The sequence below is a fragment of the Leopardus geoffroyi genome, chromosome C2 (genome assembly GCF_018350155.1).
Source record: "Leopardus geoffroyi isolate Oge1 chromosome C2, O.geoffroyi_Oge1_pat1.0, whole genome shotgun sequence".
Lineage (NCBI taxonomy): Eukaryota > Metazoa > Chordata > Mammalia > Carnivora > Felidae > Leopardus > Leopardus geoffroyi.
The window spans coordinates 118733307-118760577 of record NC_059333.1 but is presented as its reverse complement, the minus strand read 5'-3'; the positions used below and the strand labels follow the sequence as shown (position 1 = coordinate 118760577).

Here is a 27271-nt window from a genome sequence, read left to right as displayed (position 1 = left end):
TAGGCCCTTATCCTCAATGAACACTGATGGAAAAAATCTCAACAAAATATTAGCAAACTGAGTCAAACAATATATTAAAAATATCATTCACCACAATGAAGCACCATTTATTCAAAGGATACAAGGATGATTCAACATATGCAAACCAATCAGTGTCATAACCATATCAACAAAAATAAAGATAAAAATCATATGATCATCTCAATACATGTAGAAAAAGCATTTGATAAGATTCAAATCCATTCATGATAAAAATTCTCAACCAAGTGGGTTTACAGGGAACTTACATCAACATAGTAAAGTTCATATATGAAAAACCCACCACTAAGTTCATACTCAATGATGCAAAACAGTTTTCCCTCTAAGGTCAGGAAGAAGACGAGGATGTCCACCCCTAACGTTTTTAACCAACATAGTACTGAGAGTCATAGCCATGCCAATGAGACAAGAAAAAGAAATGAGGCATCCATATTGTTAAAGAAGTTAAACCGTCACAATTTGCATATGATATGATGTCACACATAGGAAATCCTAAGGAAACCACCAAAAACTACTAGAAGTAATAAGTGAATTGACTAAAGTGGCAGGATACAAAATTAGTACTCAGAAATTGGTAGCCTTTCTATATCCTAATAACTGCTCTGTATAGAACTTGTTTGAGTGACTTGTCATTCATTTCTGCCCAGAGCAGCACATACACAATCATGGGTGACTTTGTTGACTTGTACTACGTATCCAGCTGTGAGACTGGAACTGTTCATGATGCCAAGAGGGATTAATGTGCCTCACCACCTTGAGCCAGACAAGGCTGGCCCCCTGGAATGGATCAGGGGAGAAGAGAAATATGCAGATGCCTAGGCTCCTAAGATTATAAGATATAAGTGACACAGAGAAAACAACAGCTTGCTCAAGGCTGCACTTAGGCAAAGTTAATGGATAACTGTAAATCACACATGGGATGTGTATATATTGCCCTGGCAGGAATAGTTGGAAGTCTTACCTGAGGGGAGGACACTCAGCCCAGGACTCTCAGTTGGGACTTCAATCCTGCTTCCCCAGCTAGAAGATTGAATGTCCTGGGCACCCGATTTGATGTATGAACCCATTCTTCGTTCTTCTCCATACGTCTCTTTGTTTACTATAATTGCTTAATTCCATGCTTTCCCTTTCCTTTAAAATTAGTAAAGCTTTCCACCATGAAACCAAAAGTGCAGCTCTCATGAATTACTATTATTCAGAACAGTATCAAAATGGCAGAAAAAGAAACTTAAAAAACAACATCATTTATGATTGCATCAAAAATACTAGGAATAAACTTAATCAGGGATGTGAAAGACCTATACTCTGAAAACTATAAACCATTGACGAAAGAAATTGAAGATGATACAAACAAATGGAAAGATATTCATTCCAGATAATGGATGAGAAGAATTAATATTGTTAAAATGTACATATTACCCAAAGCAATCTATAGATTGAATGCAATCCCTATCAAATTCCTAAGCATTTTTTTTAACAAAACTAGAACAAATAATCTTAAAATTTATATGGAATCACAAAAGACCCAGAATGGCCAAAGTAATCCTGAGAAAGCAGAATAAAGCCGTAGATGACACAATTACCAGATTTCAAGATACATTACACATCTCTAGAAATCAAATCAGTATGGTACTAGCACCAAAATAGATACATAGATCAACAGAGCAGGATAGAGAGCCAAGAAAGAAATGAATGACTATATATGGTCAGTTAACCTCTGACAAAGTAGGTAGGAATATACAATGAGTAAAAGATAGTATTTCCCATAAAATGTTGGGAAAACTGTACAGCTACATGAAAAACAATAAAACTGGACCATCTTTTAATACCATACCCCAAAATAAACTCAAAATGGATTAAAGACTTAACTGAGACCCAACATCACAAAAATCCTAGAAGCATAAGGAGTATTTTTTGGAAATAGTCCATAGCATCATTTTTTCTAGATATTTTTCCTCTGCTAAGGGAAACAAAAGCAAAACTAAACTATTGGGACTACCTCAAAATAAAAAGTTTTTTGTGCGGCACAGGAACCCATCAAAAAAAAAAAAAAAAAACAAAGGGACAAACTACTGAATGGGAGAAAATATTTGAAAATGATATATCCAATAGGGGTTAATACCCAAAAGATAGAAAGGAATTATACAGCTCAGCACTAAAAAAAAAAAAAAAAAAAAAAAAAAAATCTGAAAAAAATAGGCAAAGCACCTGAATATTTTTTTTTTCCAAAAAGACATACAGATGGCCAATGCACCCATGAAAAGATCTTTGACATCACTAATCATCAGGCAAATGCAAATTGAGACCAAAATGAGCTATCACCTTATACCATTTAGAATGGCTAATATCAAAATGACAAGACATAACAAGTGCTGACACGGATGTAGAGAAAAAAACCCTGTACACTGCTGGTAGAAATGTAAATTGGTACAGCCACTGTGGAAAACAGTGCAGAGTTTCATCAAAAAATTAAAAATCGGAATACCATATGGTCCGGTAATTCTTCTACCAGATATTTAAATGAAGAAAATGAAACACTAATTCAAAAAGTTATATGATTTTATATGTGTGTTGCAACATTATTTACAGTCGTCAAGGTATGTAAGTAACCTAATTTCCATCAATATATGAATATATAAAGCAATGGGGTTTGTATATATAAACAAAGTGTATTACACAGCCATAAAAATGGATGAGATTGTGCCATTTGAGACAACATGGATAGACCTGGAGGGTATTATGCTAAGTGCAGTAAGTCCAGAAAAGACAAATACCATATGATTCTGTGCATAAGAGGAACCTAAAAAAAATACATAAACAAAAAGCAGAATCAAACATCAAAAATACATAAAAATACATAAAAAATACATTTTTTATGTATCAAAAATACATAAACAAAAAGCAGAATCTTCTGGAGAAGATGGCAGAGTAAGAGAGTCCTAAGAGCAACCTGTCCGATGGGTACACCTAGATAATACAAACAGCAGTGTAAATAATCCAGAAAATAATCAAAAGACTGGCACAACATACTCTTCATAGCTGAATGTAAAGAAGAGGACATATTGAAAAGGTTAGGAGAGGGGTGCCTGGGTGGCTCAGACAGTCAGGTGTCTCTTGATTTCAGTTCAGGACATGATCTCACTCTTCATGAGTTTGAGCCTCGCATCGGGCTCTGCACTGACAGAATGGAGCCTGCTTGGGATTTTCTCTCTCTGCCCCTCCCACACCCCGACACATACACTCTTTCTCTCTTAAAATAAATAAACTTAAAAAAAAAAAGGCTAGGAAGGGTGGACACATGGTCAACAACCAATCTGACCCACAGGCCTATTCACAGAGGGAGGGAAATAACAGGCATGCAAATGGTTAAGGGGCAGACTCCACACCAGGCATCCATGTGTGTGGATCCTGCCCTGGGAAGACAAATATCCATAATATTTGTTTTGAAAATCAGAGGGGCTTAACTTTAAAAAATCTTGCAGACTGTGGGGCTTTACATCTATAACTTCAAAATTCAGCAGGCTGTCCTCTGAGAGAGCTGGAGGGCAATAGGAAACTGAGTCTCCACCCTTAAAGACACACCATAACAAACAGCTCCACTGAGATACAGCATAGAAGCAGAAGTTTGAAAAATGCCTGGAGTAAAACAAGACACACATTCTGACTTCTGCCTGTCAGAATGTGTCCTGGACGGGGAGGAAACTTTAGGAGAGGTCTCCAAGAACAAAAGAATGGGTGGGCACCATCTCCCTCTGCTAAACCAGCCTATTTATTTATTTATTTATTTATTCATTCATTCATTCATTCATTCATTCAATATATGAAGTTTATTGTCAAATTGGTTTCCATACAACACCCAGTGTTCATCCCAAAGGTGCCCTCCTCAATACCCATCACCCAGCCACCCCTCCCTCCCACCCCCCATCAACCCTCAATTTGTTCTCAGTTTTTAAGAGTCTCTTATGCTTTGGTTCTCTTCCACTCTAACCTCTTTTTTTTTTCCTTCCCCTCCCCCATGGGTTTCTGTTAAGTTTCTCAGGATCCACACAAGAGTGAAACCATATGGTATCTGTCTTTCTCTGTATGGCTTATTTCACTTAGCATAACACTCTCCAGTTCCATCCATGTTGCTACAAAGGGCCACATTTCATTCTTTCAACAATAGCCAAATTATGGAAAGAGCCTAAATGTCCATCAACTGATGAATGGATAAACCAGCCTATTTATAGGGACACAAGAGGGACCAATGCAGCATGAACACTGTCCTACCTAGTTAACAATGCACCCACCCTTGTGTTCTCCTGTGAATCTATTGCCTACATCCTGGCCTCAAAAGAAGTCTATTCAAAGATGCACCACAAATATGGCAGTGTGCTAACAGCTCTGAAAGGGGCAGGATACTGCCCCAAGTAGAGGGGAAGACAACCACACACACAAACACACACACTCATTTGACTATAATCCCAGGAGTGGTTTTGGGGGATATATATGTGGTCTGACTGTAGGCCCCAACCACCAATGAAGCTTCTTAGAGAACACCATAGGGAAAGTGCCTTGCAGTTGGTGTTACTGCATCTACGGAAAATTCCTGGTCTGACTCAAACCCAAGGTGCCCCCAGACTGGCCCACTAACAAAATAGGGTCACCATCCTGTACACGATCAGGAAAGAGAGCCATTGCAGACAACAAGAAAATATGGCTCCATCACAACAGTAGTATACATGCAACATAAATGGGAGACACCCTGGAAGTGCCAGATTCTGTTGAACAGGGGACACTGAACAGTAGGGGACTACAGTATCACTTCTTCATGATCAGAAAATATAGGTGACTTTCCTAACACATTAAAACAGACATAAAGAGTTAGAGGAATATGTCCCAAATGAAGAATGGGACAAAATCACAGTAAGAGAGCTCAATGAAATAGAGACAAGTAACACACGTGATAGAGTATCATAGAGATACTCACTGGACTTGAGAAAAGAGTGGAAGACCTCAATGAGACCCTCAATAAACAGAAAGGAGACATTAAAAAAGCCAATCAAAGATGGAGAGCTCAACAACTGAAATTAAAAATACACTAGAGGAAATAAATAGTAGGCCAGAGCAAACATAATGAATTGGCAATCTGGAGGACTGGGTAATGAAAAGTAATCAAACTGAACAGGAGAGAGAAAAAAGAACAATAAAAAATGAAATAGGTTAAGAGTAGTCAGTAACATTTGCATAGTAACATCAAGCATAGTAACATTTGCATCATAGAGATCACAGAAGACGAGCGAGAAAAGGTGGTAGAAAATTTTTTTGAAGAAATAATAGCTGAAAACTCCCCTAATCTGGGGAAGGAAACCGAAATGTAGATCCAGGAGGCATAGAGTCCCCAGCAAAATCAACCCAAGTAGGTCCATGCCAAGATATATGGTAACTAAAATGCAGGGAAAAGTAGTGATGAAAAGAGAATTTTAAAAGCAAGACAAAAGAAATCAATTACATACAAAGGAAACCCCATTAGACTATCAGTTGATTTTTCAGAAGAAACTCTGCAGGCCAGAGGGGACTGGAGCCATACATTCAAAATTCTGAAAGGGAAAAATCTGCAGCCAGGAATATGCTATCCAGCAAGGCTATCATTCAGAATAGGAGAGAGAAAGACTTTGCAGGACAAACAAAAGTTAAAGGAATTCATCATCACTAAACCAGCCTTAGAAGAAATGTTAAAGTGGATTCTCTGAATTGAAAGGGAAGACCAAAATAAGCAGGAGTAAGAAAATAGAGAAGCACAAAAGAAGTAAAATTTAGTATATCTACTAAACAGCAAATGGGTCAACCAAGAAATCAAAAATGAAAACACAATGGTCCAAAACCTTTGAGATGCAGCAAAAGCTGTCCTAAAAGGAAAGTTTATAGTGGTTCAAGTCTACTTCCAGAAGCAAGAAAATAACAACATACCCAGACCCCTAAAGGGTCTAGAAAAAGAACAAACAAAATCCAAAAGCAGTTGAAGGAAAGAAATAATAAAGATTAGAGAAGAAATAAAATAGAAGCTAAAAAACAAAACAAAACAAAAACCAATACAAGAAATTGATGAAACCAAGAGCTGGTTCTTTTAAAATATCAACAAACTTCATATGGCTTTAAGCCAGACTTATGAAAAAGTAATAGACAATACTCAAATGAATAAAATCAGAAATGAAGCTGACACCACAGAAATACAAAGGATTATGAGTATGATGAAAAATTATATGCTAGCAAATTGGACAACCAAGAAGAAATGGTTAAATTCCTAGAAACATATAACCTCCCAAAACTGAATAAGAAACAGATGATTTTAACAGATGATAACCATCAATGAAATTGAATCAATTATCAAAACAAAAACAAAAATAACCAAAAACAGAAAGAAAAAAAAAAAAATATCAGCAAATGAAAGTCCAGGATCAGAGAGCTTCATTGTTGATTTCTACCAAGCATTTAAAGAAGAGCTAATACCTATTTTTCTTAAACTATTCCCCCCAAAATAGAAGAGGTGGTGGGTAGGAGGCTGAATTAAATAGATGATGAGGATTAAGGAGTGCACTTGTCCTGATGAGCCCCAAATGAAACATGCAGTTGTTGAATCACTACATCATACACCTGAAGCTAATACAACACTGTATGCTAACTGAAATTTAAAGAAAAATTTAAAAAGTAAAAAATGGAGAGCTTCCAAATTCATTTATGTGGCAAGCATTACCCTGATACCAAAATCAGATAAAGACACTACAAAAAAAAAGAACTACAGGCCAGTATCTCTGATGGACATAGGTGCAAAACTCCTTAACAAAATTTTAACAAACCTAGTCCAACAATATATTTTTAAAAATTCGTCATGATCAAGTGAGATTTATTTCTGAAAGCATGGTTTAATATCCAAAAATCAATGTGATAGATTACATCAACAAGAGCAGGGATAAAACCCATATGATAATTTCAATAGATTCAGAAAAACAATGTCACAGAGTATAACATCCATTCATGATAAAAACCCTCAACAAAGTGAGTGGAAAGGAAACATACCTGAACATAATAAAGACCACATATGAAATCCCACAGATAACACCATACTCAGTAATGGAAAACTAAAAGCTTTTACCTGAGATCAGGAAGAAGACAAGAGTGTCTACTCTTGCCACTTTTATTCAACATAGTACTTTAAGTCTTAGCCACAGCAATCAAAGAAAAAAATATAAAGGTATCCATATTGGTAAAGAAGAAGTAAAGTGTTTACTATCTGAAAATGACATGATACTACACATAGAATACCTTAAAGACTCCACCAAAAAATTACTAGAATTGATAAATGGATTCAGTAAGGTTTCAGGATACAAAATCAATATGTAGAAATCTGTTCCAATTCATTATGTTAATAATAAACAAGCAGAAAGAGAAATTAAGAAAACAGTCCCATTTACAACTCATCAAAAATAGTAAAATACACAGGAATAAACTTAACCAAGGATGTGAAAGACCTATACTCTAAAACTATAAAATACTGATGGAAGAAAGTGAATAAGACACACAAAAAAAATGTGAAGATACTTTGTGCTCATGGACTGGGAGAAAAAATATTGTTAAAATGTCCATACTACCAAAGCAATCTACAGATTTAATGCAATCTGTGTCAAAATACCAACAGCACTTTTCACAGAGCTAGAACAATCCTAAAATTTGTGTGGAACCACAAAAGACCCCAAATAGCCAAACAACCTTGAGAAAGAACAAATCTGGATGTATCATCATCCCAGATTTCAAGATATACTACAAAGCCTTGGTAATCAAAACAGTATTGTACTGGCATAAAAGCAAACATCTAGATCAATAGGACAGAATACTCACTCCAGAAATATACCATAAAGAAATAAATCATAAAATAAATGATTATATGGCCAATTAACTATGGAAAAGGAGTCAAGAATATGCAATGGTAAAAGACAGTCTCTTCAACAAATGGTGCTGGGAAAACTGGACAGCTGCATGCAAAAGAATGAAACTGAGCCACTTTCTCATACCATACACAATAATAAACTCAAAATGGATTAAATACCTAAATCTGAGACCTGAAACCAGAAAATCCTAGAGGAGAGTGTAGGCAGTAATTTCTCTGAACATTGACTGTAGCAACGTTTTTCTAGATGTCTCCTAAGGCAAGGGAAACAAAAGCAAACATCAACTTTTGGAACTACATCAAAATAAAAATTGTTGGCACAGAAAACAAAACAAAATGACAACCTGCTAAATGGGAGAAGATAATTGCAAATGACATACCCATTAAAGTGTTAGTATCCAAAAAAGACTATACAACTCAATATCAAAGAAACAAACAAAAAAACAACAAAAAATAATCCAATTCAAAATGTGCCTAAGACATGAACAGATGTATCTCCAAAGAAAACATTCAGGTGGACAACAGACACGTGAAAAGATATTGAACATCACTAATCACCAGGTAAATGCAATCAAAACCACAATGAGACACCACTTCACACCTGTCATAATGGTTACAATCAAAAACACAAGAAACAAGTGTTGATGAAGACATGGAGAAAAACGAACCCTCTGGCGGTACAGCCACTGTGAAAAACAGTTATGGAGTTTCCTCAAAAAATTAAAAGTAGAATTACCATTTAATCGAGTAATTTCACTACTGCATATTTGCCCAAGTAGTACAAAAACATGAATTCAAAAAGTTATATGCCCCCCTATGTTTATTGCGACATTTACAATAGCCACATTATAGAGCCACCCTATTGTTCATTGATAAATGCATGGATAAAGATGATGCGTGTGCATGCACGCACACACACACGATGGAATATAATTCAGTCATAATGGGAATGAAATCTTGCCATTTGCAACAACATGGACAGATCGAGATAGAATGATGCTAAATGAAATAAGTCTGTCAGAGAAAGACAAAATACTGTATGATCTCAGTCATATGGAATTTCATAAACAAATTAGCAATGAAAAAAAAGAGACAAATAGAAAACAGACCCAAATATAGAGAACTGGTGGTAACCAGAGGAGAGGTGAGTGGGAGGAATGGATGAAATAGATGAAGGGGATTAAGAGTACATTTACTGTCGTAAGTACTGTATGGTGTACAGAATTGTTGAATCACTATATTGCACACCTGAAACTAATATACTACATGTTAATTATAATGGAATTGTTTTTAATTTAAAAAAATTATTTTTGAGAGTCAGAGACAGAGACACACACACCAAATCCAAAGAGGCTCCAGGCTGTGAGCTGTTAGCACAGAGCCCAACGCGGGGCCCCAACCCACTAACTGTGAGATCATGACCTGAGCCGAAGTCAGACACTTAACCCACTGAGCCACCCAGGCGCCCCATAATGGAATTTTTTTTTTTTAATGCAGAATGAGACCTATAAATACAGAAACTGTTTTGTGCTGGAGGGGAGGACAGTGGTGGTTGAGCAAAATTGGTGAAGGGCAGAGGAAGATACAGGTCTTCATTTATGAAATGAATAAATCATGGGAATACAAGGTACAAACTAAGGAATATCATCAATGGTATTGTAATAACATAGTAATGGGATAGACGGTAGCTTCATTTGTGGGAACATAGCATAATGTATGAACTTATCAAATCACTAAGTTGTATGCCTGACACAAATGTAATGTTGGGCGCCAGCTATATTCAAATTTTAAAAAATAAATCAGCCTACAAACTTCCAGCTATAAAATAAATAAGTCTCAGAGATGAAGTTTACTGGATAGGGAATATAGCCGATCATATTGTAATAATGTGATAATGTATGAAGACAGTTGGTAATTTTACTTATCGTGATAAGCACTCAGTAATATATTGAATCAATAGATTGTACACCTGTAACTAATATTACATTTCGTGTTAATTGTACTTCAGTAAAAATCCCAATTCAAAAAAAAAATCACCTAAAATAATCCTTATACCAAAAGGACATATTTCAGGATGGCAAAATCTGCTTCCCTTCAACAGCTAATAATAATGGTCTTCCAAGGGAAGAAGACATTTAACCAACACATGTTCTCACCATTCTTATTAGGGGTGTTGAAGCATATTTGTGCAGACAACTAAGTTAACTCAAGAGAAGACTTTCTGCTAACAGAAGGGCTAAATACTAAAATTGGCTATTAAAAAACCAGTGAATCTCTTTCTCTGGGCGTTTTGTTTTGTTACACTTAGTGTATCTTATAGTATCATACATTCTGATATACTTAATTCATTATCTAACATCTGTTTCAGTGTCCCAAACACTGCCTAATGCCAAATTTTCCAGGAAACACTATCTGTTGTCACTGCGGATTTAGTATCTGTGCCAGTTTTTAATAGGAAAAATTATCAAGAAGTAGAAGACTTTCGATGTCACCTTTTCGGCTGCTTGCTACAGGTCATTGCCATAGCATTTCTCCTTATCAAATTGAATCATACAGTGGCAATAATCTGATTGCATTCGGCACAGTGCCCGCAGAAATATCTTTGCTTTCTGAATTGCTCTACTGTGTTCATCTTTTTTTATGTTGCATCCAGTTTCATTAAGGAACTTTGCAAAAAGATTTTATTCAGACTACAAGCGGTGGGGGAGAATAAAAAGCCAAATACCAAAATTGCCCTGAGAGACTTCAATACCATCAGCTTAAATTTGTCATATCTCCAAGTACATTTCAAAAAGACTCTTTAAATGAAAAGTTGCCAGGAAGTTTTTACCACCAAACACAACTTTCTTGGCAGGCACAAGTCACTTAGCCTTTCTGAACTGTATTTCCACCTAACAAATAGGAATCAAAAATATGTAAGGGAAAGATCTACGTAAGCTGTAAAATGTTTTAGATAGAATCTAAATATCTGTAGGCCTCTACAGCATATAACAGCCATGAATTTATATTAGCTCTTAAATCCTAATCTTGCCAACTGCTTCTCCCATCCATACAGGTAAAGGTTGTGGATGGTTAGAAGCCCCCACCGAATCCTTTTCTTTCCCCAAACCCTTCCTTTCCAATTAAATCCTAAGAAAAGTGTCCCTTCATTTTTTTTTTCTTTCCTCTTTTCTGTGGCTACTCTTAAGTATTCCCTGTAGTCATTTTCGTGCTGCTAAACCTGTATTTTATTTTCGCGGAAATTTGAACCCAAGGTCTCAAACAACTTTGCCCTGTATTCCAGGGCCCATACTCCAATACTGCCCATATTCCCCACAAAACCTTTTGTAAAGAAAGCCTCCTTTTCTTCTCTAGAGACATGAAAAATTGGGGGGCAGTTCTGGAACAGGTCTTATCAATCTCCTGAACCAATTATTCAGTTCTCGGGACTTTTGGAAGCTACTAAACCTGGATATTAAAAGAAATTTAACCATATGAACTAGAGCAAAATAAACTATATTGAAAACATGGGCACTGAATAATCAAAATTACTACTTCCTAATAATTTTACTATACTTTGCTATCCATCCTGTTGAGGTTATTTGTAGCTATTGCGTCTATATGCTAGAAATACTGTATAATGGCATAGCTTCCCAACCCCACATTCAGTTGTATCAGGTTGGTAACTTAGAATCATCCATAATGAGCATTTCAGTGTTGTGCTGGTCAATGGTTCACAACCAGTTCTTCTGAAGAAAAAACACTTGATTTGTACTATTTGCCAATCGCCATGGTACAAATATTCCCACAGTAGCTAACTAGTTTGTAAACTTCCTGAAAGTGGGCAATTTCCTCTGGTCAACTTGTTGATGTTAGCTCCAAACTAACTGACTGTTCAGGGCCAGAGATAATAAAATTGGCAAACATTAGCAAATTGGGCTTTATTGTTTTGTTTTCTGTGGTTTTCATTTATTATCATCATTGTTATTGCTGCTGTTGCTACTGTTCTTTATTATTATTATTGAATTTTTGAAAGCAATTGTTAAACACTATGCGCTAACAGAGCATAGTGTCAGGTTGTTTCTGAGCACCCGTCTTCTTCTCTGCCTTTGACTCAGGCAGTTTTCAAAACCTGAGACTCTACCTAAATCAGAGGTAAGCAAACCATGCCTCCTGCTAACCTTCAGCCTGTTTTTATAGTGCCCTGGAAGTGAGAATGGACATATATATATACATATATGTACATATATATATATATATATATATATATGTACATATATGTATACACGCATATATATATATATATATATATATATATATATATATATATATATATTTCTACACTTTAAAAGTGTTGTAAAATAAAGAATGATATGTGTCAGGGACCATATGTAGCACATGGAGGGGAGCAAAATTTGCCACCCAAAAATGTGTGTCTGTGGCATGTGGATTATTTTAGGCTATTTTTAAGAAACAGAAGACTCAAAATGTTTTTCTTTTTGCCTCCCTCCTAAAAGAATTAGAGGGCCCATTCCAAAGGGAGCTGTCACCATAAATGACTATAGTATAACGTGAATTAGGTATGGTAGGGAGGAATCAGCAAGGCCTGTTTGATCAAAATCCTCTCCATGTCCCTTCGTTTCTGGATGTCCCAGCAAAATTTGGTTTACCAAACATTTACTCATTCTGTTCTTCCTGTGAATTGCCATCCTTCCCTTGGAAGCCCCAGACCCCTCCCTCCTTCTCCTTAGTCCAGAATGACATATATACCTCGTCTTGCCTGTCTTTGGAATCTCTCATGTTTATGTGAATGTATGCATATGTAGTTAACTTTGATTTTCTTCTGTTAATCTGTCTCATGTCAACTTAATTCTTAGGCTATTCAGAAAAAAACCTGAGGAAAATTTTTCTTCCCCAACACTTACAAAATTTAAAATATTTGCTATCTGGCCATGTAACAAACAGTTTGCTACTCTTGTTCTATTTTCTTATTCTTAAATTTCTGACTGGACTATAATGTTGGCTCTTCCCTCAAATATCAGTGATTCCAGGTGAATAATACTGCATCATAATTCTGTCTCAATTTATTGATTTCCATCAGGTATTGTACTGTTTCAGGACAAGGTGCTATATAATTTTTAAGTATTTCTCCTGTCAAAAATACAATGTTGGAAACAAACTAGGTGCTCAATTTTTAAAAATCGTTAACCATGTGCTGTAGGAGTGAATTTTCTAGAGAGAATGATAACGAGTGGAGCAAGCATGCAGAGAAAAGCAGGTAGGAGAGGCTTAGGTAGAGAAAGAACTTTTGTCACCAGCTGACCCCAAAACCTTATCCCTACTGCCCACAAGCTTGTACCTGCAAACCTTTGCCCCGCATTTTTTCTTAAGCTCTTCTTTCCAGCCTATCCCTTAATTTAGGGAAGACACCCAACAGGCATAGCGTCCCATGATAACACCAAAACTATGCCTTTACACAGTAACAATTGCCCTGACAAAGAGTTCCAGCCAGCCAAGACCACCCAAACCAGTTTGAGTTCAACCCCTGATTGACACATCCACAGAATGGAGTATGCAGTGAATAACCAAGTTACCTTTACCTCATTATAATACTCAAATCTCTACCCAAGGAAGAGCACAAACCCCATTTATGTAATATACAATATATATCTAGGCACACCTGAGACCTTATGCCTGCCTCTACATATGATGACAAAACACCTCTTTCTGATGCATCCTAACCCTAAATAAAAGGAACCCATTCATCCTTGCTCTGGGAGTCACATCTTTGAAAGTCGTTCCCCAAGGTCTTCGTATCTGCTACAAATAAAGTTTCCTTTGTATGACAACCCTATCTGGCATAGTTTCTACCTGTAAACTCACCAAAGATTGAAGTCACATTAGTTCCATTATCCTTTGGGCTCATTATTTTCTAATGTCCTCACTCATTAGAAAGCACAATGCTGACATTGGAATATGGAGCCGAGCAAAACAGAGACAAACCCACTCACAGGATCCCCCACATCCTGTGTCTAGACCTCTGCATCAATATTAGCTGCAATTTTTACTCTGGTGCTGTGAGAAAGCATTATATCCTTCTAAAATACTCTCTTTGTGACCTAGCCTGTTGTGAAATAAATTACTGTTCCATGCTTAAGACAATAAAGTTGGAAATAATCAAAATTCCTGTGTTTTTAGGGATTTAAAATATCAATTTCAATTTATAAACTAATACCATTTATGTTTTTATTATATATAGATAGAATCTGTGTCATTTTATTTATATATTATAATATAGTTATTTATTATGTATTAATATATATTAATACATAATATGGGATATATTTATATATTATATATAATATATAAGTATTATATATGGAGTACATATAAATGTATATGCATAATTTATATATTATATATTTATACATAACTTACTTAAATATATCTACATTTTATTATATATAATTTGTTTTTTTCTTTTACATATGTAATTATAATTTTAAATATAACTATATATTTGTTTTTATATATAGTTTGTGTTTTATTATTTCAACTATATTTGATATTCTGTTGAGTTTCTTCATCTGAAATAATTTTACTTTATACTGTGAAACATACACGATTTATGTTTGGGAATTCCAGCCAAGCACTGTTTCAGCTCTATAACGTGAGACAGGTACAAACTCTTATTAATAACTTAAAATTTTGAGGCACACCTGGGTGGCTCAGTTAAGTATCTGGCTCTTGATTCCAAGGCAAGTCATGAGCTTATGCTTTATGGGTTTAAGCCCTACATCAGGCTCTCTGCTGATAGTGCAGTCTGCCTGAGATTTTCTCTCTCTCTCCATCTCTGCTTCTCCTCTGCTTGAACTCTTTCTCTCTCTCAAGATAAATAAATTAATAAGTTCAAATTTCGAATCACTAAGATTATATTCATCATAGCAATATGGAAAATGTAGCTAATGATCCTTAATTTTTTAATATATATGAACAGCCTAAGAAGTTCTATGATACTATTATCCTATTATTTCATTTTTATGCTCAGATTTCAATGCACAGATAGGTTTCAGATTTGTGGGGTATTTTCCCATCTCTGTAAGATTTTCCAAAATAAGTTTTATCTAAACTAACCCAAGATTATGGAAAAAAAAAATTACTTTGACAGTGAAGCAAAGGGGAGGAGTGAGAAAGATGGACAGTGATTGATGGTCAAGTAGCATTTCCTGTTTCCATTTCATTAATTTTAAACTGTACTAAATTGCACTTATAATGCCGTTAACTCTTCCCCATGGAGTCTTCCAGGTGACTGCTTAAGAGCTCAACTACTGAAAGTCTTTACAGGTGACATGTCATTTTGTACTTTGACATACAGTAGAATTGGATTTTCAATCAACTTAAGAAGGCTTGTCTTAAAATTGCTGACGATTCTTATTTTCATGGGTTACCAAGGGCCTATTTCTTTGCTTACTGCTGTATAGTATCTTTCTTACATTTATTTAATCTAAGAATATGCATTTCTGACTCCTATAATAATAGTCCTGTCCTAAAACAATAACCCTCTTTGTTCATATCACTTTCCCACCTCAGAACTCTTAAACCATTATTTAAAACATTTAGCACATGTAGCTTGCAGTATCTTTTTTTTTCAGGGTGCCTGGGTGGCTCCGTCGGTTGAGCGTCCCACTTTAGCTTAGGTCATGATCTCCCCGTTGGTGGGTTCAAGCCCTGAATCGGGCTCTGTGCTGACAGCTCAGAGCCTGGAGCCTGCTTCAGATTCTGTCTCCCTCTTTCTCTGCCCCACCCCCGCTTGCACTCTGTCTCTGTCTCTCTCAAAAATAAATGTTAAAATAAAAATTTTTTCTGGCCAGTTTTATCTTCACAAATACATTTCAATTCTTTAAACAACACGAATCATGATTTACACAAAATGTGGTCTCTCCGTATATCTCATCAGCGCTTATGACATTAACACAACACATATGTAGGGGAAAAATAATTTTCGCTCCATTCTTCTGAGTTCTTAGCTGAGACAATTGTAATAAAAGATTAACAGAAAAAAAAATAAATGGAAGTTTATTAACATGTATATCTCTTGTATACATGACAGCTATCCAGGGAAAAATGAGTAACTCAAAGAGGTGTGGCTTAGAATTCAAACTTAAATACCATTTTAATCAGGGAAAGGGAAGGGAAATGAAGGAATGAGCCCTCAGAAGAATAGATAGGAGGTATGGTAGTTTGTGACCAAGCTTGTCTGGTTGGTTGGTGATTTTTAGCCTCCTTTTTTGTGTTCAAAGTCCATCTTGCACGGTTGATGAAATTCCCAGAGAGAGAAGCTACTACAGTTGAGTTCCTTTTGGAAGATCTGTCTTTAGCAGAGAAGAAGAGTTCAAAGAAAGGTTCTCCCTGCATTTGCTGCTTTTTAAGTGCCTATAGTTCAAAATAATCAATGCAACAAAGTGGCATATTTTAGGGGGGCATATTCTGCTTTTCTTCTTATGCCTCATGAATATATAACAGGACTGTCTTTGAAATACAGTCTCTAAATGTGCCATTTCAGAAATTCCATTCAATTATTTGAATATTCTTAATTAGCCCACAAGAACTATTCTAGTAATCATTTTATATACATTACAGTCTTAGAGCATATACAGCAAAAAGGAAAATCCATGGTTATAACCAGACTTTTAATAGGATGGCAGAGGAAGAACCGTTTGATGCATTATATTCTTAATACTTTTATTCATATTTCTTTTAGCTACAATTTATAATTTTAAAACTATTTTGTAAATTAAAGGGACCTTAGAAATAATATTCTTCAGCAAATACATTTAAATACTACACTGAGCAAAATTTCAAAGTGTACATAAACACAAACACACAGAGACAGATGTCTATTTTCAAAACTTTTTGACCAGCCATAATTCTAAATATATTTTTGAGAAATATTTAATGAGGCCACCAAGAGGAACCCTTCCTTCTAAAGAAAAATGGTTAAATAATAACATAATACTCTAAACATAAACAAACCAAAATAAACACAAATCATATTTGGAGTTGGAAAAATACCCAGTAGGACAAATATCAGATAAACTGGTCATTGTACAAATAAAACAAAAAGGAATCGATGAATGCGCTTTGTCTAATGTTATTCAGATATAGGACTAAAACTAGAAACCATTTCTCCTTAGAGAGTTGCCTATTACCCTTTGTCTCTGTCCCTGTCCCTCTCTCTTTTCCTTCTGTATCTTTACTGAAATGAATAAAAGTTAACAGTGTATGTTTCATTATCTGAAGTATAGAATTCATAAAACACAGAGCACTGTTCTACTATATATAAACCATACAATAGAAACTTAGAAATATTATTGAAATCAAGCTTCTCCAATGAATAAGAAGAATGAAAAAAAACTTATCTAAAATCAGCCAATAATTTGACTTTTAAACGCTGCTGAGACGCAAGTTTTACCTACTGAACACAAGTATCAATAATCAATTTTTAAACTATTAAAAAATAACAGGGGTGCCTGGGTGGCTCAGTCCGTTAAGCTGCGGACTTCAGCTCAGGTCATGGTCTCCCAGTTTGTGAGTTCGAGCCCCGCGTCGGGCTCTGTGCAGACAGCTCAGAGCCTGGAGCCCGCTTCGGATTCTGAGTCTCCCTCCCTCTCTGCCCTCCCCCCCCCCCACTCACACTCTGTCTCTCAAAAATGGTAAGTGTTAGAATAACAGTTTAAAAAAAAGGAAGTAGAAAAGACTAGCAGTGCCACCAATAAAGTTAGTTTTAACCTGGCATAAAATCTCCTAACGTTTAATTATTTCGAAATTGAATGAAAGACGTTATCCAAGGGGCAAATTCATTTGTGAGTCTCTTTGAACAGCAGTCATGTTTTCTGCACTTAGGAAATAAGCATGACAGTATGGTCAGGTTTTTTTTTTGTTTTTTTTTTGTTTTTTTTTTTTTTTTTTTTTTTTAATGTGGACATCTGTCTCTCTATTCTGGAGAACATAAATACAGCCCACATGATATGTTCCAGATGGTGAGCTTTTTTAGTTACTGTGGCCCAAATACACTGCTGAGGTGGAACACCAATGAACTTGCTGAATACGATAGCAAGTGAGGAGCTGAAACTTTCCTAATTCGATATAAATGACAAAGAGATGTAACGTTTGCATTTGGAAATGCTTGGGATGTTTTCCTCGTGTGTAATATGTTGTGTTTACATGCTGTATATAATCTGTCCATATTTAAAACGCCACTATTAGTTGCTTCCGGATAGCACATTTTCTTGCATAATATCCCTTCGTTCCCTTGATGTTTTCTAACTAAACAACAGATCATTTTCAAGCATATGGATTCTAATCTTACATCACCGTTTGGCATTTTGCAAAGCCATATCGTAATTTGCTAAATGAAAACGAAACACCGAGTTTGTACAATAATTGGAGTCAGGTATTACAATCTGCATCGTCTAAAAACGCCTCCCTTAAGAAACACCTAACTTTCTACAGAAAACTAGTCAAGGGTATCTATAACTGAAGGGCATTTGTGGGAAAAAAAAAATGCTTTGCGAGGCATTTCTTTTGCGGTGCTGACATTCGTGGGCTTTTTCAAGGCTTCTATTCCCTTTGAAATTTTTAGGTTCTGAACTTAAGCATCAGTAATCCAAGAGGAGGATCCAAGAAATAATGTACCAACAATTACCTGCCATAGTCACCTCATATAAGTGAGTGGACACTGAGGATATGGGCATTCTAAACACAGGTGAGGTGGGGTAGGTCTTTTGCAGGAAAGAAGAAATCGTGAGGTAGCTACTTAGTAGAGTCAGAGGGGACTATTCTCCCTGATTACAATACCTGGTTTATGTTTGTTATTTAAAACTCCCCCTGTGTTTCCCGGAGGAAAAATACTACATTACCACAGTGAGGCTATGGACAAAAGAAACTTGTTTGAAATTAAAATTGTGGTCAAGGACTTGAATGTTCAAGAAAGGTAATTTTCTTTAGGCTATTAATATTTGAAATGAGAGAAAACTATATATAAAAGTATATGACCATATACATTTAGATTTTGTGCCATAAATACATTCACACTGGGCCATGAGTTTGTAAAATATTCTGTGGGCTTATATTGTTTTTTAAATGAATTAGAAATCTTATTTATAAAAGAGTCCAAAATATTTATCTCCGTAAATACTGTTATTAACCTAGCTGGTTAAAATGCAATCATTTAGTCATTAGGTTAGTCATCTTTATGTTGTTTTCTAGATTAAAATGAGTGAAATGTGGGGATTACTTTTGAAAAAGAATTTTTGAAACTCGTTGATGCAAAAGTTATATTCACCTCAGGACTGCTTAACTTGAGGATTCTTGTGTTGGAAGGCTCAGTATTTGTGCAAAATGTGCTTCAACTTAAGCCCATATTGCAAGCCCAATAGACTCCTATTGATATGCCACACTATGGATTCCCAAGGAATCTAAAAAACAAAACAAAGAAACCAACTTCTAGAACTAAGAAATGAATTCAACAAGGTCACAAAGACTCAACATAATACAGATACCACTCTTTCCCAAATTGATATATGGATTTAAAATAATTCTTATCAAATGCCCAGAAAGATTTTTTAGATATATATATAGATGAACTTTTACTAACATTTGTATGTCAAGTCAGCAGTATTCTAATAGCTCCAACAATTTTGAAAAATAAGAATAAAATGAGGGAAGCACCTTTACCCAATTTTTGAGACCTATTATAAAACTATGGTAATCAAGAGTTTGAGATTGGTGAATGTATAGACACGTAGATCAACAGAACCATATATAGGTATCCCTTGCTTTTCAGAAGTTTGAATTATGCCACTTGACTTTTACCAAAGACCCACATTACTATCTGTTTTCACCAACCAAAGGAAATCCGAAGAGGATTTTTATAAAGACAAACAAGCAAAAAAGTGTTCAGCATTTGTTCTGCAGTGAGCTGGTCGAGCTAGAGGCAGCAGGTACCCAGAGCAGTGAGAGTGGCCCTGCCCAGCTCCTTCCTGGGAGCTACACTCAGCATCTCAGGGTCAAGTCACCAGAGCTTTGAACTGTGTTTGTGAGCATCTGTACTTTATCTAAATTTATTTTGAGCATCTGTTGACAAGATGTATCCTAAGTTATCAGAAAAGCTTAAGAGGCGTTCTTTTTCAGGCCAAGGAACACTCAAAAATGTTTTCTTATGATGGCATTTGCTTCTTTGCTTTATGTCATTTCAGTTTACGAAGAATTTCATAGGAATGCTCTACTTTTGGATAGCAGGAGAAACCTATAGAGAACACAGCTAGAAACTAACACAAACAGGCCACACTGATTTTTGACATAGGTGAAAAAGCAATCCAACGTAGGAATGATAGATTTTTAACAAATATTGCTAAATGAAGTGTATAACCATAAACAGAAACAGAGAGAGAGAGCGTGAAGGAGGGAAGGAGGTAGTGAGGGAAAGAGGAAGGAAGGAGGGAAAGGAGGAAGGAAGAAGCAATGTACATAGGTAGATGATAGATATATAGGCAGGCAGATATTTGATCATATTTTGGAATGATAAAATGGCAGAGAAATCAACAGATTGATAGCAATCTGTTGTGTGTGTGTGTATGTACGTATATATATATATATATGCACATATATACATACAGACAAAATGTGAATATCTTTATATTTACCAATAGCTTGCATATGAAGAATACACAGAAAGATTTTGTCTAGTAGAATCAGGAGAGAGAATTGGAGGATTGGAGGATTGTGCTTTCAAACCACAAAGGTATGATCACTGAAGGGAACTGTTGCAATTTTTTTAAGTTCATTTATGTATTTTGAGAGAGAGAGAGAGAAAAAGAGAATTCCAAGCAGGCTCCTTGTTGTCAGCACAAACACCGATGCAGGGTTTGAGCCCATGAACCATGAGATCATGACCTAAGCCAGTATCAAGAGTTGGAGGCTTAACCCATTGAGCCACCCAGGCACGCCTGTGGCATTTTAAAGCAGGCGACCCACTACAATCAGCTGTCCACATAAATTTACTAGGACTGAGTAAGAGCTTTCTCTAAGCCTAATAATGGTAGTCCCTGCCAACATTAACCTTGAGATCTGGAACTTTGAGATCCGTGAGATCCTTCCCACGTTTGCTTCCTAAAACTATACAAAGTTTACTTTTTAAGTTGCTCATGACGGAAAGGCTACTCAATTCAGCTTAAGTATAAAGAGAATCTCAATGGCTCATTAGATGGTAAATTTTGTCCCAGGAATGATTCCTTTGTCTCTCTGCTTTTGTTTGATCTAGGTTATGACCTCTCCCTTCTAATAGAGATGGTTCTATTTCAAATAGCAAGAGGCGTTAGTGACACAGAAAAGAGAACTCCCCTCTTGCCACTTCATTAGGTTTACATTTCAGGGAAAGTATCTGATTGGTCTGACATGGAAACAATGCTTATGCTTTTTGACACAAGATTTGCCCCATGGCAGTGGGGCAGATATTATCTTAGTCCAGATCCTAGGGCAGAAGGAGCTGCCCAAAGAAGTAAAGAAAGGCCTGCTGCACTGTCATTCTCAGTTGGTTTGGCATCTTTGCCTCTCCACCCTGGTATCTCCGCCCGTTGTTCTCTTCAACATAGGACACACATTGACACTAATCATAAAGGGTTAGGATAAGAAATGATTGAGTTAAAGATGTACTTGTTGAATTGAATCTGAATTTATGTCTGTAGCTTATACATGGTCCATCTCTAAGGGAAGCATATCACTATGAGATGGCACCAGAATTTTATATATTATGTATTTTACACATGATACATTGCCTCCTCGTTTAATATAATATTTTCCCCAACAGGTGCTGAAAAAAATAACACGACAAATAAGTTTACAAAAAAAATTTTTTTTATTTGCTTATTCATTTGCTATTAAAAACTTGACTCCTCAGTCTTTTTTTGTGTGTTTATGCAAAATGTATAAAACTGAATTATCTCATGTTCTGTATATGAACTTTGTTATGGCCTTGAAATTAAGCAACTCCTTTTGGCAAGTGGTAAATCATTCTTTATAATTTTCAGAATCTGTTCAATTTAGTATCTGACATATATCAGAAGCAGGTTCAGTTCTAGAAAAAGTAGATCATATATACATTCATCAAAACTTACAGCACAACTAAGAAGCGTATATGTAATACAATGATTTAAAAAACCTTCTTGTGAGGGTACCTGGGTGAGGGTGTGAGGGTGGCTCAATTGGTTTTATGTCTGACTCTTGATTTGGGCTCAGGTCACTATCTCATAGTTCAGTTTGTGAGATTGAGCCCCACATCAGGCTCCAGGCTGACAGCATGGAGCCTGATTGGAATTCTCTCTCTCTCTCTCTCTCTCTCTCTCTCTCTGCCCCTCCCCTGCTCATGTACATGTGCTCTCTCTTTCTCAAAATAAATAAATAACCTGTAAAAAAAAACCCTGTTGTGTAAAATATAAGGTTCTATCAACAGATACCCTTGGAGTGTGGCATATTAGACCCAATGAAACTAAATATATCTTAACTTGAAATGGATTTTAAAATAGAAACATCTGCTACAATGACTTTTTGCCTATTCACCTCTCTTCCTTAATTCCTATACTTCCCTTATGACTACGTTAAGAATGGACTATCTCCTACCATTGACATTCCAATGAATGGCTCGGCTCCCTATTGCAAAAGAATAGGAATAAGGATACCCACTTCAAATTAGTAGGAATCAGGCATAAAATGTAAATATCAGAAAAATGCATACTGTCAACACAGCTATTTTGTAAGCCTTTTCTATTATCTGGAAATAAATCTCTTACTGTTATTGACTTTCAAAATGGGGATAAGTATAATTTAAAATTTAATATATTTGCTTAATGATTTTTTAAATTACACTGTTGTCTCTCCATATATCTGTAATGTCTTTCTTTTTCCTCAGAATCTGTTAATTTTCTTTTTTCTTATTACAGTGTTTCATCACTCATTTTGAATCCAGAGGGTTTTAAATGTTAACCTGGGTCAAAGCGTTACATGTGACTGATGATTAGTTAGAAACTTATTCTTGAAATATTCGTCCCCTAACAAATCCTTCATGATTATTAACAGTCTCAATTGTCAAGCACTGCCAACCACTAAATCATGCCATAAAGAATTTGAGAATTACACAATATAAAAATCATTATTTCATATAGCATATAACTTTCCTGTGATATGTTTCCTGAGTAATAGATTCCATGACTTATTAACGTATATAAAACACGACTAACACTTTTAGAATAGATCATAGATAGGTAAGATGTGGACTTCACTTAATTCAAAGCAATTCAAAGAGAGATTTTGGTTAATGTTAAATTGGTTACCCATAGTTTTGAATAAAACCTGAATCTTGCTTAAATGACATAATATTTAATTTTATTAAAAAGGCAAACATCATATCGAACTGTAATCATAAGAGTGATATAAATGGGACTTCAGAGCCAAGTGGATGTAACAAAAATAAGAAGGTGAATATTTATTAATGATTTATTATAAGTGTATATAATGCTGTTATTTGTATATAATATGTATTACTGCATTTAATATGATGTTATAATACGGGTACCATTGTATCCCATTTTACAGATGAGAAAACCTGAGAAGCTGTGTGAACTAACCAAACTGAAAGTTAGTAAATAATGGAAACAGGATTACAACACAGGAAGTTGGGTTTCCACAGCCTGTTCTATGCTATCAGTTCTACTGAGAGTTACAGGTATGAAAATGTTTGGCCCCTTAAAGGATTTTCATTTATTAAAATTGATCAAATTAATAATCCAGGTATTATTGAATAGTTTAATAATTATTAAATCCATAATTTATTATTTTTAAATGACCCATGCCTTTATTTAAAATCAATCAGTCAATACAGGCTTGTGGCTTTAGCTGTTTCTGGTTAATCAATTCATTTACTAATTATACCGTTTGAATTATACATGTTTATACAATGCATATATATCCACATTAAGCAAAACACTTTTTCTCTTTTTAAAAAAGTTTTATCATTAGCTTTTAACTTCTTGTTTAGTATATGTATTGATAATTAGAATATTCTATAAGAGAATTTGTCGAGGGAGCTTATATAGTTTTTTCATGTTTTTTTATTTATTTTTGAGACAGCACAAGCAGAGGAGAGTAAGAAAGAGAGGGACAGAGAATCTGAGGCAGGCTCTGTGCGGACAGCAGTGAGCCAGATGTGGGGCTTGATCATGCATGACCTGAGACAAAGCCAGACACTCAACTGACTGAGCCACCCAGGTACCTTAGGAGCATATCTTTTTAACTGATAAATTTTGACTCTTTAAATCTCCATTAGAAGAAACTAACAAACTTCTGTTCTTCAAAAGTCAGTGCACTTTGATATTTCCAAGTTTCAGGTCAACTCTCAAAGCCACATGGGAATAATTTCTACATCCGTTCATGCTTACAGTGGAGTAAAGCATTTAAACATTTTTTTGTCTTCAGTTTATTTCCAAATCTCTAACCCAAAATTTTTTTTACTTTTATTTGTCACAAATTTTGCACTGTTCATTTTAAATGCCTCAGGCAATTTTTGGCAATTTAATGACAAACTTTTATTCACTTTTTCTCTAATAGCTTATTTTATACAAATGTAAATCATGACCTAATCCTTAAAACTGATATTTAAGCAAGTAAACAATGAATAAAATTGTTTATTTGCAAAATATTTGTCTAGAATTCCAGTTGAAATCAATAATAAAACCATGTATTATTTTCACCTATATAATTTTATTTTCAAAGATAATTTTTACTTAATACAGTTTTATAAGTAATTCAATCAAAACTTATTGAAAAGCCTACTATTTGTCATACACAGGCTCAGGGCTGAGAATACAGAAATGACAAAATATAACCCTAATCTGGAAGAATCTAGAACTACTTTAAATGTAGTAGTGAAGCAAAATGGACAAGAATTATTACAATTTAACTGAATGGGAGATAAAACAAGAAATGCATAGTATTAGGAAACCATATATATTTCTGTTTAAATGTGTGGAAAGAATCTTATGAGCAATCTTTAAAAATAATAAATTCCTAGTGGAAACTGTACTAGGGCATTAATTCTTTCAGAGCATTAAGTTTAGTCAATGCTCATGTATGCTAATCCTCCCATGCTATTTAAATAGCTTATATAAATGTGACCTGGATCATTCATAGAATTACCCTTTTTATCTGTTATTTCTATTTGTCAGCTCTCAAGACAGTTAAGTAGAACTTTGGTTTTAACATGTGTACAGATAGATACACACACATACATATACATATATGTATCACACATAACGCATGCACACAAGCATGAAGACACATATTTTTAGGTCCTGAGATTTGATTTTGTAGTTTTAAACAAGATAGAATGAATAAAAACAAACCAGACTGCAGTTTTGGTTGTAATCACACAGACACCCATTATAATTAACTTACACAGAGATAGAGACCGAGGTTCCCTTTGGTACCTATGTAAATCAGGCAAAAATTAGCTATGATAATAAAAATCTATTTCTTACCATTCATATGTAAATTTAAAATCAAGGGTTTAATTAGAAATCATTTTAATATAAAGCAAATATTGCTGGCTTTGAGTACTTTCTGGAGAATTAATATTTAGAAATAGCCTGAAAGCAAGTACCAAGCTGCTTTTTAATTAAATGGAGGAGCTAAAGAAAGGAGTTTGAAAGCATCATGTTCAAAAACGACCTCATGAGATAAATTGTTGGTAATCTTGGATGAGTAAGTTAAAGGAGGAAAATGTCAACTAATGTAACAATATATAAAAACATGCAAGCTTTCTTACTTTCTTCACTACTACGCGAAAATACATAATTCAAAATAAAATAATAACTGACACAATAGAATAATACCTAGAAGAGCTTATTATTTTGATTGACTGTTTTAAAAAGGTAACAAGGAAAAAAATTAAAGTTTCAATGTAAAATCAGATGCATGACTAATTATTGTATTGGCTATGAATAATATGTGTTTGGACATTATATTTGCAAAATATGTAAATGTATCTGAATGCAAACAAGAAATATACAGTTGCTAATTTAAATAATTTTAATAAAATTTCATAAATTTGGGGTACCTGGGTGGCGCATTCGGTTAAGTGTCAGACTTTGGATTTTGGCTCAGGTCACGATCTCACAGTTCGGGGATCGAACTCTGCGTTGGGCTCTGCCCTGACAGCATGGAGCCTGCTTGAGATTCTCTCTCCCTGTCTCTCTGTCCATCCCCTGTTCCTGCTCTCTCTCTAAATAAATATAAATAAATAAATATTTAAAATAAATTTAATACGTGTGTGGAAGTGTAAATGGTGTCTCTAAGTCATGGTCATAGAGGTCATAGAATGTTAACAAGATCAATGCAGGAATTGTCTAATTTGCATAAGCAGAAAAACTTTAGCTGACTTGTGACTATACAAGAATCATTATATGTGTCTTAGGCATATTTAGGAACGTATTTATAGCCAGTCACAGTAAAGGTGTGAAAAGCAACACTCTTTGGAGGATCGACCATTAAAAAGGAGCTCTCCACTACAGAACTTAAGACTCCTAGCTTTCATGGTCCGTTGTCACTGCAGATGTGCATGAGGGTCTCTCAGCTTGAAGACCGAGTCTCAGCCTGAGGCAGAGCAATATCCTTTGATGGGATACTACCCACAATGGTAGTGTAGCAGTTTTCAAAGAAAAAGCTCATCTGTATTTTTAAGGCAACCAATGATGAACTATCAAAGAAATCCACCTAGGAATGAGTGTGTTAATAGGAAGGATCAACCTACATAGTTGAAAATTTTCGTATTGTATATGTTTGTCTTGTTGGATGTATGTCTATAACAAATAAGGGTGGAAGGATTCCTGTGGCCAGTTTCCACTTATTACATTTAAGCCAATAGAGTGAATCAATGTAACATGGTTCATTATAGGGATTGGCCCTCCTTGCCCAATTTTGATAGAGACTTCTAATATCTGTTCAAATCAAAAAGAAATTAAAATAAAATATACTGAAGAATTCCAAAATATTTCTGACACTAATAAACAATGGTAGTCCTCAGAACTTTCTACTCTTTTATGTCCATAAGGAAAAATGTGTAAAGAGAGAAGAGGAAAACTTAAAACTTTTCTTATATAAAGATACCAAATTGTCCACTAAAATAATGGAGTCTAGCAAGATTACATAATGTCATCATAAAAATTAATCATACTTTTATATGCTGACAACAGAGTTAGAACTTGAAATTTAACAAAATAG

General features: G+C 35.1%; 1 long non-coding RNA gene across 1 annotated transcript; it reads left to right on the top strand.

The window, feature by feature from the left end:
• Positions 1-2263: 2263 nt before the first annotated feature.
• Positions 2264-8741, top strand: LOC123576171. Its single transcript, XR_006701203.1, has 2 exons — positions 2264-2487; positions 8663-8741. It is a non-coding gene; the product is annotated as an uncharacterized LOC123576171 (long non-coding RNA).
• Positions 8742-27271: the final 18530 nt, after the last annotated feature.